General features: G+C 46.8%; 1 long non-coding RNA gene across 1 annotated transcript in view; it reads left to right on the plus strand.

Moving 5' to 3' along the window:
- Positions 1-17,774, plus strand: part of LOC138301889 (uncharacterized) — a 102,807-nt gene that overhangs the window by 50,503 nt on the left and 34,530 nt on the right. The window lies entirely within an intron of this gene.

A 17,774-nucleotide genomic window follows, 5' to 3' on the forward strand; every position in this document is an offset into this window, starting at 1 on the left:
CGCATTCCGTGGAACATGCCCTACACGCCTAGAGTTGTCAACTGCACCCATGGATGACACGGCCCAGGGATGGCTGTACTGACACACTACTGAGGGTGGTGGCTGGGGACACAGGGGCTTACGGGGGTGCCCAGCCTACAGATATCGCCCTGGCCTAGGGGGACCCACAGCCCTCCTCCCCCACCCAGACACCTCCACTGCACGACAACAGAGTAGATGATGCTTGTACTCACCCCCTTGTGTCTGCTGTGCTGCCCTCACGCGCCCATCCAAATCAGGGTAGGCCACCGCCAGGATCCGGAACATCAGGGGGCTCAGTTGACGGCAGGCACCCCGCCTACGTTGGGAGGCCATCCCCAGCAGAGACTCGGCGGTCTTCTTGGTCCCGCGGCGGATGTCCTCCCACCTCTTGCGGCAGTGGGTGCCCCGTCGATGGTGGACCCCCAGGCCCCGGACTTCCTTGGCGATGGCACGCCAAATCCCGATCTTCTCATGGGCGCGGACCTATGTGACACGTACAGGGAGGGAGAAATACCACGTTCAAGTTACTCAGCATTTTCCTTTCCAGTGGCCCAACGCCCCCCATCCCCGCCAGGCCCCCCGCCATGCCCAACATGCACCCCATCCCCGCCAGGCCCCCCGCCAGCCCCAACATGCACCCCATCCCCGCCAGGCCCCCCGCCAGGCCCCCCGCCATGCCCAACATGCCCCCCATCCCCGCCAGGCCCCCCGCCATGCCCAACATGCACCCCATCCCCGCCAGGCCCCCCGCCATGCCCAACATGCACCCCATCCCCGCCAGGCCCCCCGCCAGCCCCAACATGCCCCCCATCCCCGCCAGGCCCCCAAGCCAGCCAGTGGCCCCAAATCCAGATAGAATTAAACTCACTTGTTGGTCTGGAGGACCGTAGAGTAGCGCATACTGGGGGAGGACCCCATCCACAAGTTTCTCCAACTCCTCTCCAGTGAAGGCAGGGGCCCTTTCCCCAGTCGCAGCAGCCATTGTCCCTTCCAGACCGAGGTCACAGCAACACTTGCAGTATAGGTCCTCTCCTGTGAAAGTTCAAGTCGCAAGTGGATAAGTAGATAGAAAATGGCGGTCACGTCCGCGGCGGTGCGTACCGCGGCGGTGCGTCCCGCCACCGCCGGCGCCCTTCGCCATTGGCTCCTGAAACCCATAGGCTTCAATGTTAACCAATGCGGCTTCGCGCCGCGGTCTTGGCCCGCCGCCCGCCGCGGTGTGCCACGCCAGCGCATTGACCTCACATCCCATTGTCACACTTCACAGGTCAGGCAGCCGCCATTTCCAGGGCCCACATGGCTCAATTTCAACTGCGTCACACAGGCCTAGGCCTTGCATAGCCACTCATACACGCCATTCACTGCATAGAGAATCGTATACTGTGCTAGCTGTGAGTACGTACCTGTGGGTTGCCTGACTGTGTGCTCCATGTTGTCCTTCCTAGGCACCGTCCGCTGGGTTGGGCGAGGAGACGGATGAATCCTCCCGTGTACCGACCGCTGGTGGACCTGTCGACAATGGAAGAACGCCACATTATCCTGACCTACCGTCTTAACCGTGCCACTATCCATGAACTGTGTGCCCGGCTGGAGCCCGACCTGATGTCCCCCATCCGCCAACCCACAGGGATTCCCCCTCTGGTGCAGGTCATGTCAGTACTCCATTTCTTGGCAAGTGGGTCATTTCAGACAACCGTGGGAATTTCTTCTGGGATGTCTCAGCCCATGTTTTCAAAGGTGTTATCCAGAGTGTTGTCTGCCCTGATGAAATCCGTGAGGAACTACATCATTTTCCCTGAGGTGGGCGAACTGGCTACAGTGAAGGGTGATTTCTACGCCCTTGGACATATTCCCAACGTAATTGGTGCCATTGATGGGACCCATGTGGCTTTGGTTCCCCCAAGAGACAGGGAGCAGGTGTACAGGAACAGAAAAAGTTACCATTCAATGAACATCCAGGTGGTGTGTTTGGCTGACCAGTACATCTCGCATGTAAATGCCAAATTCCCAGGGTCAGTGCATGACGCCTACATCCTCAGGAATAGCAGCATCCCTTACGTGATGGAACAGCTACAGAGACACCGTGTATGGCTAGTGGGGGACTCTGGGTACCCCAACCTGTCGTGGCTACTGACCCCAGTAAGGAATCCCCGGACCAGGGCAGAGGAACGGTACAATGAGGCCCATGGGCGTACTAGGAGGGTGATCGAACGCACCTTTGGCCTCCTAAAGGCCAGGTTTCGCTGCCTGCATATGACAGGTGGATCCCTAATGTACTCACCTAAGAAGGTGTGTCACATCATCGTGGCCTGCTGCATGCTTCACAACCTGGCTTTGCGCCGCCAGGTGCCTTTCCTGCAGGAGGATGGTCGAGACGGTGGTGTTGTGGCAGCGGTGGAACCTGAGGAGAGTGACGAGGAGGAAGACGACGGGGCTGAAACAGACAACAGGGACAGAATCATTGAACAGTACTTCCAATAGGACACAGGTAACATTTCAAAGATAATTTAGTAAAAGTTAACTACTCTGCAGCATCTCTGCTGCCTGTCTATTTGCCCCAGTGTATGATGACTGAGTTTTGGCTTTTCCCTCCCTATTTCAGATCTGGGGTCCCCACTACGAGTCCTGTGCTTCGTTTCCCCATGGACTACAGCTTTGTGGCAGCTGTTTGTTGACTTCACCATGTACAAGGACATATTTGCACTGTCATGTCAATTACAATCTATTGAAATCACAGCCAGACTCCTGATATTTTGGTGCAAAATAGGTGTTTATTGAAGTGCTCAAAATGGGATGGGTGGTTTCAAGTGGGTGGGGGCTATGGTGAAGGAATGTCCATGGCAGAGTCCAGAGTAACAGTCACACAGGTGCATTGTCCAGAGGCCTGTGGAGAGATGGAGCATGGGCAGTTCGAGGATGGACAGGGTGACAATGTGGGACAGTGGGATGACATCAGGTGGTATCCATTGCTGGCGGGGGTCTTGACATCCTACTCTGTCTTGCGAGATCTCAGGGCCCTCTTGCGGGGTGGTTCTTCTCCTGCAGGAGGTGGGGGTCTGGTGGGCTGCTGCTGTGCGGGGGCCTCCTGTCCACTAGCGCCGGCGGAGGTCGATGGCTGTTCTTGGTCCCGGCTAGTGTCAGGGGCCCTTGGGTGTTGTTCAGTGTCCGCCCTGCTGTTTACGAGGTCCTGCAGCAGCCCTACCATGGTAACCAGGGTGGTGTTGATGGCTCGGATGTCCTCCCTGTACCCCCGATAGTGTTCCTCCTGCAGCACCTGGATCTCCTGGAACCGGGCCAGTACCGTCGCCATCGTCTCCTGGGAGCGGTTGTATGCTCCCATGATGGTGGTGAGGACCTCGTGGAGAGTGGGTTCCCTGGGCCTCTCCTCCCCCCCCTGTCGCACAGCTGCCCGCCGAGTTGCCCTGTTTCCCTGGGCCTCTGCCCCCTGGCCGGTGTGCCCACTACCACTGCCCCCAGGTCCCTGTTGTTGTTGGGGTGGTGGGTTATCCTGGGTGCCCTGTAGTGGTAGACACACCGCAGATTGACGCGCCCTGGAGACAGAGGCATGGGCCCGCTGGGTGGGAGCTGTGCTGGTGTTCCCAGAGGGGTTAGGGTCTATAGTGGCCTGTGCCTGTGTGAGGGGAACCGACTGTCCAGAGGTCCCCGATGGTCCGGGCTGGTCATCGGTGTCCAGATCGACAGAGCTGCTGTCATCGCTGACGGCCTCTTGGGTGGGGGGTGTGGATAATTCTGGCCCCTCCGCCGCGGTGTGTTGACGGTCGGGTCCTGCAGGGGTATAGAGGTATGGTTATAGTTTCAATGTGTGGCATATGGGTGTATCTGTGGGTTCCCGTGTCCCCAAGTGCTGGCATTCGTGTGTGGGGGCTTTGGTGAGGGTGGCTTGTGGGGGGGATGTGTATATGCATTGGGCATGCTTTGGTGATGGGTGTCCATGCTTAGTGGACGCATGCAGGCCTAGGTTTTGGGATGTGTGGGTTGTGATGGTGAGACATTGGCGGGGAATAGGTGTGCTGGGGGTGGGGGTGAGGATGGTGGTGGGGGTGAGGATGGTGGTGGGGGTGAGGATGGTGGTGGGGATGAGGGTGGGGGTGAGGATGGGGGTGGGGGTGAGGGTGGGGTTCGAGGATGGGGGTGAGGGTTGGGGTCTGATTTGGCATGCAGGTGGGGGGGAAGCAGTATTGAAGCTTCAACTTACCAGTATCCATTCCTCCGCCGACTCCTGCGAGGCCGTCAGGATGCAGGATGTTCAAGACTTCCTCCTCCCATGATGTAATTTTTGTGGGGGTTGAGGTGGGGGTCCTCCGCCAGTCTTCTGCACGGCGATGTTGTGCCTGGATACCATGGAACGCACCTTCCCCCGTAGGTCGTTCCATCGCTTCCTGATGTCTTCCCGATTTCTGGGGTGCTGTCCCACTGCGTTCACCCTGTCGACAATCCTCTGCCATAGCTCCGTCCTCCGGGCAATGCTGGTGTATTGGACCTGTGTGCCGAACAGCTGGGGCTCTACACGAACGATTTCCTCCACCATAACCCTGAGTTCTTCGTCTGTGAAGCGGGGTTGTCTTTGGGGTGCCATGGGGTGGTGTGTATGATGTGTGGGGTGGAGTATGTGTATTTAAGTGAGTTGAGTGTGGTGGTGTGTGTTGTTTTGTGTGTGGATAGTGTGTGGGTGATGGTGTTGAGTGGCTGTGGCTGTTATGTTTTGGATGCTGGTGTCTCGCTCTTGCCTTCTTTACGATTTTGTAAGCGTAGGGGTTTGTGGGTGATGTGGGTGGGTGTTTTATATTGTATTGTGTGTGTGGGAGTGGTGTGTGTATGTGTATCAGGTGTGTGGGATTCAAATCGTCCAATGTGGGTGAGTTTTGTTCGTTGGTGGGTATTCTGACCGCGCCGGTGTGTCCCGCCAATGGAATACCGCGTTTGAATGACCGCCGCGTGGATTCGTGGGTCGTAATGGGATGGGCGTATTTCTGGTGGCGTGGCGGTGGAGGTTTGGTCACCTCCACCTTTCCGCCGACCGCTGGTCTGGCGGTCTGTTGTGGCGGTCGGATTTTCGGAGGTTTGCCTTCTGCGGGTCAGAATGACCGTGGCGGGTTTCCGCGACCGCGGCGGGATTATGGAGGATTTCTGACCGGCGGTAGGCGCCTTTTACCGCCGAGGTCAGAATGACCACCTCTGTGTTTAATAGTGTTGCCTTTAGAATCTCTGAACCCATTCTGGTGCCAGTAATGCAGGTATTCATTGAAGGACTGGAAACAACAGTACAAATCACAAACAATTAGCGTTAGCTGTGCAGGATCCGTATGTTCCAGTACCATCAACAGAGCTTTTAGCTCTGCCAGTTGTGCTGTGCAATCCCCTAGGGTTTGCGTAAATGTATATAGGGGACAGAATTTATTGTCCTCCATATAGCTGCTTACGACAGCGCAAGCAGCAGAATATTGGTACTTTGTGCGAATTGCAGGTTGTGCACAGCCATCAGTGTACATGACTCTATGATATTGTTCGATAGGCAATGTATTTGCTGGAACTGCGTATTCTAGTGCATACTGCAAAAATTCTTTAGTTTGTAATTTTGGGTCAAAAATGTAGTCTACATCAGTGGCTGTCAAAGACGTGGCCCATTGTATACAGCATGGATGTAATGCTTTTGCATTTGGAACGCTGGCTTTTGTAACAGCCTCTAGGGCTGGGATTGGGGAAACAACAATTATGCTAGAGGTCTTTCTTTAATGAACAATTAATAAGGATATATCTTCCCATGCAAATCAAGAGGCAAGGCATTAAAAAATCAGCCACAGGTATAGAGCTCAGTCAAATCAGTGGAATGGCAAATCCGCAGGCACGTAGTATCAATACAACCTTAGTTAATAATGTTAGCAACCATCAAATGCTTGATGCATCCAAAGAGGCAGTCTCTGCAGAATTTCCAGTCAGTTCACCTCAGCTAGGGAATTCAATTAGATCCACCTTTAACGAACTGTGCCCAGGTCATAGTCAAGCCAATGAGACACAAGCAGGATCCTCATTGTCAAATTCTGATCTTAACTATACTAAGCTTATTTTAATTCCCAAATACCAATATAGAGGTCTGTACAACATTCTTAACCACAGTGCCATTTTAAAACCTTTACTATCAATTCCAACTTTTTCCAGACTTACATCTGCAGACACTGAGGTCATCCAATTCAATCCTGATCCCTCCAACTCTTCACATGAAGCTACCCTAGTTACATGCTCAAACCCCGTAACATTGATGAGATTATCGAATTTGTAGAGTGCAGTTTGCAGAGTAGGGCATGGAAATTACGGAGGATGTCCCTTTAAACTATCCTTTAATACTAATGCCACCATTGGCCTTGTAAGAAAATGGGTGTAATATATGACAAGGACGGGGCCTTGTTGTGCTGTACACTCCTATGTATCTCCTTGGGGCTAGTCAGAGTTATTTGCTCAACACTCAGCTCTACCATTTGGTAGCTATGGCACAGAAAAGCAAGGCTTGTGTAAAGCATCTAACAGCACCAAACAACAAAATGAGAATGTCAACAAACAAGAAAGAGACACCACAATAATTTATAAAAACAGAGCATATTTTTATGAAGTTTTGGAGTCCTTGTTGACTAGAATCCACTGGAGGGTTCCGGAGACATGAATTTTTAAAGCATTTAAAAACTTTAACATCTTAGTGCAACCAAACATTGGCAAGTCAAAACTTTGTAAATTGTAAGCTTTTGAAAACTTTGGAAATGTTTGAAACACTGATTTCGACCACTCCGAAATTGGTTGGGCAACTACATCCAACAGGATAGAGGTCTAGGAGTCCAAAAAGGAAACTCTGGACACCAGAGCATCTTTAAAGCGAGTTCCAAACTTTACAGGACAACCGCATTTGACTTCTATAAAGTGGTCCTGATGTTGAGGGATGCATGCTTAAGGATGCTCAATAGATGCTCCAGATGCTGCACAGTCCACGAAGGTGAAGTCCAGTCGAGTCCTCAGTCCACAGGTGAGTGAGGGCGACTTCAGTCACAGATCCTGGGGTCCCACAAAGTCTGCTATGCAGGGGTCAAATGGCTGCCAATGCAGACCTTTAGAACTTATAACATAGCGTTTCCAGTGCAAGCCTTTCGTGGGGGCTAGTCTCTCTTCGGGTGGATGAATCTGGTCACAACCAACTCCCACAGGTCCAGCAGACCCGGGTGCAACTTAGAGTTGCCATCTTTTCCAGAGGAAAATAAGTGTCATTTGTTCTGCAGAGGCTCAGGCATGATACCAAAATACAGTAAATTGTTGATATGGCATTTCTATATTTGCTTACTTTAATTTTTCAGTTAGGAATCATTAAGGCACCTCTAGAACACATTTAAGGCACTTTTTCTTATATTTACTGTTTAAAGTATGTACTGATAAGGGGAAAAAAATACCAGCATTAAGTGATTTTCCTAATGTTTGGACCAACCAGGATATCAAAATACTGGTCATGCACTAAAAAAACGGCCAGGTGGCAACCTTACTCGCAAACTGCTCCTCCTGCAGGGGAGGGGTGGGGCTTCATTACAACCCAGTTGTTTGTCTCATCTTGTACTACTACTTTACTATGACCATGGCGCGTAAAAATATGTTTATTCACTCATTAAAAAAGGGGTGGGAGCTTCTGGATTGCTATTTCTAAACCAATGTATACCTTTATCTTGAAGCTGTTTCTTTGGGGAGGACCGTTGAAGTTTATTTGTAAAACTCCTCTCTTCTATTTAGAAAAGGATACTATTTCCCCCTTCTTGTTGCCACAATGTGTTTAGCTGAAGTTCATGGGCAAATGTTCTCAGAAGTGCAAGGATGATGACTCCTCATCAGGTGAATTATCTGACTTTGAGGGTGGATTTTCTGGGTTCCAGCCTCACAAAGATAGAGTCCGAGATGCAGCTATTCTTGGCAGAAAGCATGGTGTGGTTGATTTATACGTACTCATGTTAGAGACACTGGTGTCAAAATCATAAAAGGCCTCTCTCCCACTTCATCTTCAGACAAGAGGAATCTATCATGGAAGACCCAACTTGCAAATACTTATATAAAGAAGATGTGAGTGAAGTTTTTGGATACCTCTTCTATAAGATGTTTTCATGCTATTGTATAAGAGGTAGGATGTGTTAGCAACTAGGCTTGGGTGTTAACATGCTTCCATTTACAGAAGGGTTGCAGTTGTTGCTTAGCATGTAACAAAAGCATTACTACTACTTCCACCAGCAGTGTTGACCCTCCGATATCTGCAGCCACCAGCGCTAACCAGTCTTACTCTCAAATGATGACGTCAGCTATTGAAGCAGCTCGCACATCTGCTTCCGCTTGCCTTGGCTCACTTTCTGCACACACAGCCCAATAAACACCTACCATAAGCCCGGCTGCAAATTAGTAAAACATAATAGGACAAGAAAGCATTATAATGGCTTCCTGGTGCCAAAAAGCACATCATGAAAGATTTAGTTAGAGAAAAACTAGAATACAATACAATATATTTGGCGTGAACGTTGTGAAGCAAATCATTACTGCATATAGATGGAAAAGGACATTAAACAAGCACCAGAGGATTATAAATAAGGCTCCCGGATTTATGGGTTTTTCTACTTATCCTTATTTCATTTTGTGCCTAGTTTATCTGCATTTAGTCGTATTTATTTATTTTGGGCTTTGTGGAAAAAATAAACTGTAACTGGTATCTTAGCTGTCAGTGCTAAGAATCATTTTAAAGGGATCGTCTTTCCGTTTGTATCCCTAAATAAAAATAAATACAGATAGGGAAATTGATTGGTTTTCGCTTTGTATTTATCAGTAAAAAAAAGGGAAAAACAAAAAACTGAGAGCCTTCATTATAAACATAAAGAGAAATCTACAGAGGATTGAAATGGCAGCCACACCACACAAAACCGAATCCAACCTACGTATTTGAGCAACATATCAGAATAGCAAAATTGATCAGTGGAACTCAGAATATACTTGTAAAGTGACAACTTACACTTCAGCCCTCACAAGTGTGTATTTTAGGGAAAGAATCAGATAATGTCAAAGGCAGTTATGCATCCCCTGTTCAGAATTGGCAAGTGTGTGCCTGCGGTGCTTCTGTAAACACTGGTAGTCAGGGCCTTCATGCTCTGATCCTCCCTTATAGGAGGTTACCAAGGAGACAAATTAAACCACAAAAGGAGCCTGCAACACGGGTACTAAAGTGTTCATCCAAAACCCATTGTTTCTTATTTTGCCAATTGAAGTGCGGTGGATTGAAGAACTTCATAGTTTATTGAAGTCACCAAGTCCCTCTGTTTAGTGGTGGATGGCAATACACTTTCTGAAATTAAATCACACAAAGTACTACTGTCTGGGGCAATACTGAAACGTCTTTCTCCAAGGGCATTTGTCCAACACTTTCTAGAACAGTTTGAAACATAGGTACTTTTGTGGCTGAACATTTCCTTAGTGCCATGAGTAACTATAATCGCAAGTTCCTGCTTTGTCCAACTGAAGACTCTGCACAGCATCGCACCACTTCTTGAGTCGAAATACCTTATTGCAATTGTTAATGCTATTACCAAATTGAGAATAGATTGCAAAAAGTAATGTCTACTCAGACACAAAGCAAAACTGCCTTAACCCGCCTTTAGCTCATTCATTATGTGGCATCCAGACTAACAGACAGACGAGTCTATAAATACTAGCGTTTTAAGATCATGTCCTGGGTTTAGACCACTAACTCAGCTTAGTTGGAATGTAGCAGGGCTCTGGTCTAAAACTGACAACTCGGATTGGAGGAACTTTATTTCTTCTTAGGACATAATTTGTTTACAGGAGACCTGGTCTAAGGATACGTTCCTTCTGAACGGATTTACTTCTCTGTGTCAGCCGGCTATAACCTCCCCAATGGGGGAAGCACGTGGCGGCCTTTTAGTTCTTGTATCTTTACATCTCCCTCTGTTAAACGTGTCCTTAATCTGGTCTTCCCCTCATTTCATGGTTGTTTTAGTTTCTATTAGCGGACAAAAAGATATCTTGATTTAAAAATTTTATAATAATATCCCCCGGGGCCTCCTTAGGGGACACTTGGAGGAGGTAGCAGACTTCATAGATTAATCAAATGTTTTGCTGAATAGTGACCTAATTACCCTATGGGTGGGCGATTTCAACACTCCTCTGTGTAGCAAGGAACTCATGGAACTGTGTGCCTTCCCTGCTGAGGGTAGAGAGTCATCAATCCATTTCATTCACACTACTGAAGGAGATGCCTTAAACCTTTTTATATGTAAGTTTGATTTGGTACACGTTACAGAGAAATTGCCTGCTGACGCCCGTAATATACCAACCTTCACAGGGAATTTGAAGGGGAGCATTATTGATTACATACTAATTTGCTCCTCTGATTATCATTTAATTCAAGAATTTAAGATCACGCCTCACTGTGCCAGTGGCCATAATCCCCTCAGCATTAATTTGGATCTAAAAATTAACCAGGTTCCTAAGAATAAAAGCCTGAGAGCTACTACTGTTTATAATCCAAACTGTGGTTTACGCTTAAAATGTGACAAAATAAATCCTAAAATTTTTAACCACGAAATTGTAAGAAGTAGGTCTGTCTCTTTTCATATGTGTTTGTCTCAGCAGTTAGATCCTGAATGTATAGTTCATGAATTTGAATCTTTAAGTACTGATATCTCGCGAGCTTTGGTGGTGGACAGGCCCTTGAAGGGGCCAGTGGCCCACAGATGGTTTGATTCTGTGTGCTCTTCTGCCCATAAAAAACTTAAAGATGCTCTTAAAGCAGTTCCCCTTTCCCCCCAACTAGTTAAAGTAGCTAGAGCCAATTACAAGGCGGCTCTTGAAAAAAGGAAATCAGAAATTAGGTCTAAGGCCTGGGATGAATTTTTGGCTGCCTCTGAGCTGAAGGACACTTCTAAATTCTAGAAGGCGATAAATCACTCTTACTTTTCAGATAATAATACTAAGGCCGATGACTGTCTTATTGCAGATGACGTTTGGGTAACTCATTTTAGGAAAGTTTTTTGTCCAGGAAAGGATGAGAACCTGTACACAGAAGATAATCCTACTGCATATTCTATTTCAGACCCTAATATTAAGGCCTTAGATATTACCTTTGATCTCTATGAGGTCTTAAGTGCCATTAATTGACTAAGGCAGGGAAAGGCTCCTTGCACTGACATGGTCCCCACTGATCTTTTTAAATCTGAAATTGACCTTTGAGGTCCGCTAGTTACAAATGTGTTGAATAGTGCTGTAAATAGCAATGTACCCATTTCATGGAAATCAGCTATTATTGTTCCCATCTTCAAAAAAGGAAACAGACAAGATCCTTCCTGTTATAGACCAATTTCTCTTATTGATTCAACAGCAAAGATTTTAGGAAGTGTGATCTTATCCCGGTTAGAAGATTGGGTGACCAAGGAGCAGATTTTATCCCCAATTCAATTTGGTTTTAGACCTGGTGTAGGCACAGTTGAGCAAGTTTTAAATCTGCATCTGATACTTAGTAAATACGTGATAGTCAAAAAAAGAGTCCATTCATATGGCATTTATCGATCTAACTAGTGCTTTTGACATGGTTAATAGGTCGAAGCTATGGCAAATTTTGGGAGCTTTAGGCTGTGATACGTCCCTTTTGGAGCTTATTATACAGCTACACACAGATTTAACGGTTTCAGTTCAGACTGGTTTATATGGCCAGAGAACTTCTCCCATTCCGTCAACAAGGGGCGTAAGAAAGGGATGTATCTTAGCGCCCTTTCTTTTCTTGATATATATAAATGGGCTCTACGATTCGCTGGTAAAACATGGAAAGGATGTACCAAAGATGGGCCAGAGACTGCTCCCAGTTTTATTATATGCTGATGATGCAGTTTTAATTGCTCGTACTGCAAATGGTTTACAGGGACTTTTGGACCTATTTTACAATTTTATGTTGAACCTTGATCTGAAAGTAAACTACCCCAAGACTTTTGTTATGACATGCGGCCCACGTAATACAAAGTCTAAACAATTTATTATGGGAGGACATATTTTAAACAAGGTGAATAATTTTTGTTATTTAGGTATGTATATGAGTTCCTCTCTGTACTGGAAGACACACATTAATTTCAAGCTCCAACAGTTGACAAGGAATAACGAAGCGATTTTTCGCTTTACTAGTAAATTAGGTCACAGACCCCCTGCACAGATGAAAACACTTTATAACTCCAAGTGTGTTGCAGCAGTCCTATACGGGGCAAGAGTTTGGGGCTATAACAAAACACCCTCTCTCCAAAGTGCCGAAAATAAATTCCTGCATAGACTACTGATGGTTCCAAAATGAATAGCAAACATCATCAGCCATGAAGAAATCGGCCAACGTTTTTTGGAGGACAGGGTCTCCATTGCTCCTCTACTGCTCTGGATTAGATGCTGGCTGAACCCTACGGCAAAACTTGTTCAATACTGCATTTCTGATTGCCTACAATTGGACAACTCAAATAGGATTCCCTGGCTTGTGTTTCTGCGAAACTCCTTTGACAAGCTAGGACTTAGGTACATGTTTGACAAACCCCATTTGTTAACTACAAATTCTAGGTCTGTTTTGAAGTTAACTTATTTTGAGCACGTATCAGAGCTGAGATTTTATAGCTCCCTGAAACTGAAATATTTCGATCCCTACATCCGGATTGTGACTGTTCCATGTCTTGAACCCTATTTGATCTGGTTTTCAAGTTCTAGAATAACCTCTCTTTTAACACTTTTTAGATTTAATCTGATTCATTTTAAGGTAGCCTTTCCCGAACCATGTTTTTGGAAAAAGGATCTACCACCCTGCCCCTGTGATTCTAAATCAAAGCAGAGTACCTCACATTTTCTTCTTTTTTGCCCTCTATATGCTGCTCCAGAAAGGCTTTTATTTTACCCATTTTATGTCATCTTAGACCTATCCACTATAAGGAAGCTCTAATATATTTCCAGAGACTGCCAAATATCCAAACTTGTCATCACATACAAGATTTTGTTACAGCTTCGTTAAGTATTAGGAAAAGGTCTACTCTATTTTAATCTCTATATGTTTGTGAAAGTTTACTATTTTGAGATAACATCTGTAAATTTTGTGTTTTTGTGATTTTTAATCATGTTTTAGTATATTTTTCTGCTACATGTCAAGGGGTTTTAGATTGGATGCTTACATTATGTTTTTAGAAACTGTTTTATAGTTTTTAATTGTGTTTCATACTATTTATAGATTCCTAATATGTGTTTTGGTATGCACTTTTATGGCAATTGCCGAATAAAGTTATTCGACTGACTGACAGACGAGTGGAAACAATTCAACCACTCAAGTTCACTGGTTACTTATTCACATAGGGCCAGATGTATGAACAAAGGCCTCTGCAAATCGCAAATAGCGATTTTTAAGAAATCGATATTTCTGAGTCGCAATATGCTATGTAACATATTTGCGATTCGGATTTAGCGATTTCTTAAAAATCGCTATTTGCGGTTTGCGAGGCCCAAATACTGAATCGCAAAAATTTTACGATTCAGTAGTTGAAAATCGCAAATTGCGAGAACGCACACCTGGCAGAGCCTGATGACATCACAAGCAGGAAGTGAGTCATCCCAGGCAGTTTGCAGGTGCCACACCCAAAGGAGCAGTGAGAGAGACACAGCCCAGCCACAGGGAGCAAGTCTGTGAACAAAGCAGGACTGCACATCACCATGGACACCTCTGCACATGGAAAGGAGAAGGGAGAGAGGAAAAGAAAACTCAAGTTCAGAGAGCCGGAACTGGAGGTGCTCACTGAGGAGGTGGTGAGGAGCCATGACCGGCTGTTCGGGAAGAGCTCACTCCAGGTCCCTGAGAGTGAGAAGCGCAAACTCTGGGCGGACATACAAACAAAAATCTGCGCTGTCGGGATTGCGCAGCGCTCAGTGGAGGAGATCAAAAAGAGGTGGTACAACCTGCGTTCCCGTGCCAAGGAGAGGGTGGCAAGAAGACTACAGGAGGCAAGGAGCACAGGAGGCGGACCATCCACTGAGACACCCTCCACCCCGATGGAAGACCTGGTTGAGTCAACTCTCCTCCCAGAAGCTGTCAGTGGGGTCACTGACAGACACATCCGGCACACCAAGCACCAGTAAAGGAAAGTGCAATATCAAAATGTAACCCCATATGTGTATGTACAAATGCCCCTTAGGAATTAGCAAGTAGTGCAAAGCATTGTGATAAGTAGTCCATTCCATGTTTTAGAAGCGGCACAACAGTGCCTTATGGGAGTGGTAGTCCACAATCCAGAGCTGAACGTAGCACATAGAATGTAATTAAGCAGAGCGACACCCAGAAGAACACAACACCCACTACATAGTGATATGATGTAACTGTACATTTATTACTATTGTGTAACCTTTGGTGATACATACATAAATGACATGCTGCACATTGTCGTTGCAGATGGCCCAGGCCCAGCAGCATCAGCATGTGCCGTTGTGGGGAATGCTGAAACCCACCCTCCATCAGACTCCAACACCAGTGAGTCACTGAATAATGCGCCTATCAGACGCAGGGCAAGGGCTATACCGCTCCTCGAATTAAGCCAGGACTCAGACGACATGCGGGATGACGGCCACACGTCTGCCCCAGACGGCAAATCCACTGTAATGCAGGAGTCCCAGCCCCAGCATAACTCAACACCCTGCAGGAGGCCTCAGTATGCAGGCACACAGCACATGGAAGCAGGAGAGGGCCCATCAGTCTTCGGTGGTCTGGAATCTGCTATGCTGAAACTGCAGCGCCTGCAAAACAGGAAGATAACGGCAATGCATAGGCAGATGCAGGCACACAATGCCAACATGGGGGGGCTGCATCAGCAGTTGGAGTGTCTTAATTCTAACATTTCTAAACTGCATGAGGGACAGATCACAGCTTCCAAGAACACCAGGGAGCTGACAATTGTAGTAAGGGAACTCTGCACAGAGCTAAGGCACGAGAGAGTCAGCCACCGCATGCAGGAGAGGCGATCTATGTTTGGTAGATTCTGTCGATCGGTCAATCGCCTTGCAACATTAACGGCCCTCATATCGCGGTGTGCTGTGGCCGCACAGGTGGAGGCAGCGTACAGCAGTAGGGATGTAGCACAGGGACTGGTCCTGATAACTAATGTGCTGGATACTATGCTGGGTAACCGCTCTGCTACACCCAGTGAACTTGGACTAGGGGGGATCTGAGGACTCATCTAGCCTCAGCAGCGTAGCAGTGCCCGTCACTGATCCTAGGCGTCGCAGTGCAAGGCACAGCACTGCCACTGAGGCAGATACCAGAGGTGCCGGTGAGGCCACTGCGCACTTGAGTGGCTTGTGTGGCCGTAGAAAGTGACTGTAATGGCCACAGGGGACTGTCTGCTTCTTTAGTTATACGGTAAACTATGAATAAATAGTGAGATACTGTTAACTGCTTATTTTATGACACGTGTTTTTTTTTTTTGCTAGTGACACTTATGTTACCTGACGTTAAGGTCATAAAGGTTCTAACTACCAGCACACATGTCAGTGAAGTTGTGTTGTTATTACTTACATCTGAACTGGTTGTGCGTGATGTCTGCACGCCATTGCCTCCCCTCTGCTGCACCGGTCCTGTCTGCTGGCTGTAGGGGGGATATGGGATCCTCATCCTCATCTGAGTCTGAATCAGATATTTCCACAGGTATGCCCCTGGTGGTAGCTATATTGTGCAGGATTGCACATGTGGCCACTATTCTACAGGTCGTGTTCTGGCTGCACTGTAGTGCCCCTTAACTTTTGTGGATGCACCAGAAGCGACTCTTCAGCAGCCCAAAGGTGCGCTCCACCACATTGCGGGTTGCCCTGTGTGCTGAATTGTATCTCCGTTCTGCTGGTGTTGTAAGATTGAGGTAGTGCGTCATCATGTAGGTGCGCACTGCGTAGGCACTGTCTCCAGGAACGAACAGAGGGTATAATGAGTAAGTGAGCCATCTGACGTCACAACGCCATCAAAGCACCAGTGTACAGAGGGACAATACCTAGTAGATATCCTTCACCAACCTCCCCAGCTAGCAGTCTTGTGTGAATATCGCTGTGACGAAAGATGTATGAATCATGTGTGCTCCCTGGGTTCCTGGCCACAAGATCAGTTATGATGTAGGAGGCATTGCATACCACCTGTATATTCATTGAATGTTGGTATTTACGGTTGCGGTACACATACTCTGTGGCCGATGGTGGACATATTGCAACATGTGTCCCATCTATGGCGCCTAGGATGTGGGGGAACTGTGCTATCTCGTAGAAATAATTTTTTGTCTGCTGTATTTCTTGTGGGGTGTGGGGGAATCTGATGTACTGGTGTATCCTACTCAGCATGGCGTTGATAATTGCATTGAAAAATCTAGAGAGGGCACTCTGTGATACTCCTCCAGCTGCTGCTATGACCCCTTGATAGCTCCTTGAGGCAAGTAGGTTGAGGGAGCATAATACCTGCACATGGGTGGGTATGCTATTAGTCCTATGTGTTGTGCGCTGCAGTATGGGTTGTAGCTCTGCTATCAGGTCAAGTATCATAGCTGAGTTCAACCTGTACTTCTCAAATATCTCCTCCTCAGTCTGGTCAAAAAGGGTTATGCGCACCCTGAAAATGCACTCCTGTCTCCTCCTCCCGCTCCTCAAACCTGCCAAGATCCTTATTGTGCAGCCATTGTGGAAAAGAGTGAGGCATTCTGGGCCTCTTTATATAGGTTGCACCTGGTTACCACCTGGTTTCACCTAGTGGTAATTTGTATGTGCAAAAGGCCATTGTGAGAAAATTCGCAATTTGCAAATTTTTGATGCATCGAACTGCGACATGGTTTTGCGTCTCGCATTTTGCATCTCGCAATTTCCGGCTTGAAATACTGAATCGCTAATAGCGATTCGGTATTTCATGTTGCAAATTTTGAGACGCAAAATGCGACACGCAAAACCATGTTGCAACACAAAAAAAAATCACAATTTTTGCAATTCCTTATTTTTGGTCTGCGAATGCCTTTCATGCATCGCAGACACGTTTTTGCATTCGCAAACAGACAAATTTTGCGATTTGCACCACTTGCGAATGCAAAATGGTTTGATACATCGGGCCCTTAGTCATATATAAGATCTTCGCAGGTTCCCCTCCTTTTCTAGCTGCACAATTTAAATGGTATTCACATGTATGAAACCAACGATCATTCAATCCATTTTTGCGACAGATTCATCAAATGATAAATGACAGGGCTTTTTCTATAGCACCACACAGCAGCTGCAATTCCTATCCATTTCATCAAGGATCCTTGCCACTTTTAGGAAACCAACATCTGGCTCTTCCCATTATATTTACTCCAGGGGTACAAGAACAGTCCAGGACTGTTCGCAGCTCATGTGACTGCAATTCTGCTCGACATTGACCCTGATGCATTGTCCTATGTAGATGATATCTATCTCACGGATGATGAATTGCTACAACATTTAAGACGGGTAGCCCGCATTGTTGTGGGATTTGCTGAATTTGGCTACAAATTCAACTTAAAAAAAAAAAAAATAGCCTGATGATTGAGATGTGAAAACAGTTGACTTTATGATAACTGAATTACAGTATTATACTGTATTTGAAAACAAAGATGTATACCAATCTAAAGAGAATTATGGTGATATGTTTTGCTATAATTATTATGGACACCATTTCT

Source organism: Pleurodeles waltl, chromosome 6, assembly GCF_031143425.1.
Source record: "Pleurodeles waltl isolate 20211129_DDA chromosome 6, aPleWal1.hap1.20221129, whole genome shotgun sequence".
In the NCBI taxonomy this organism is placed as follows: domain Eukaryota; kingdom Metazoa; phylum Chordata; class Amphibia; order Caudata; family Salamandridae; genus Pleurodeles; species Pleurodeles waltl.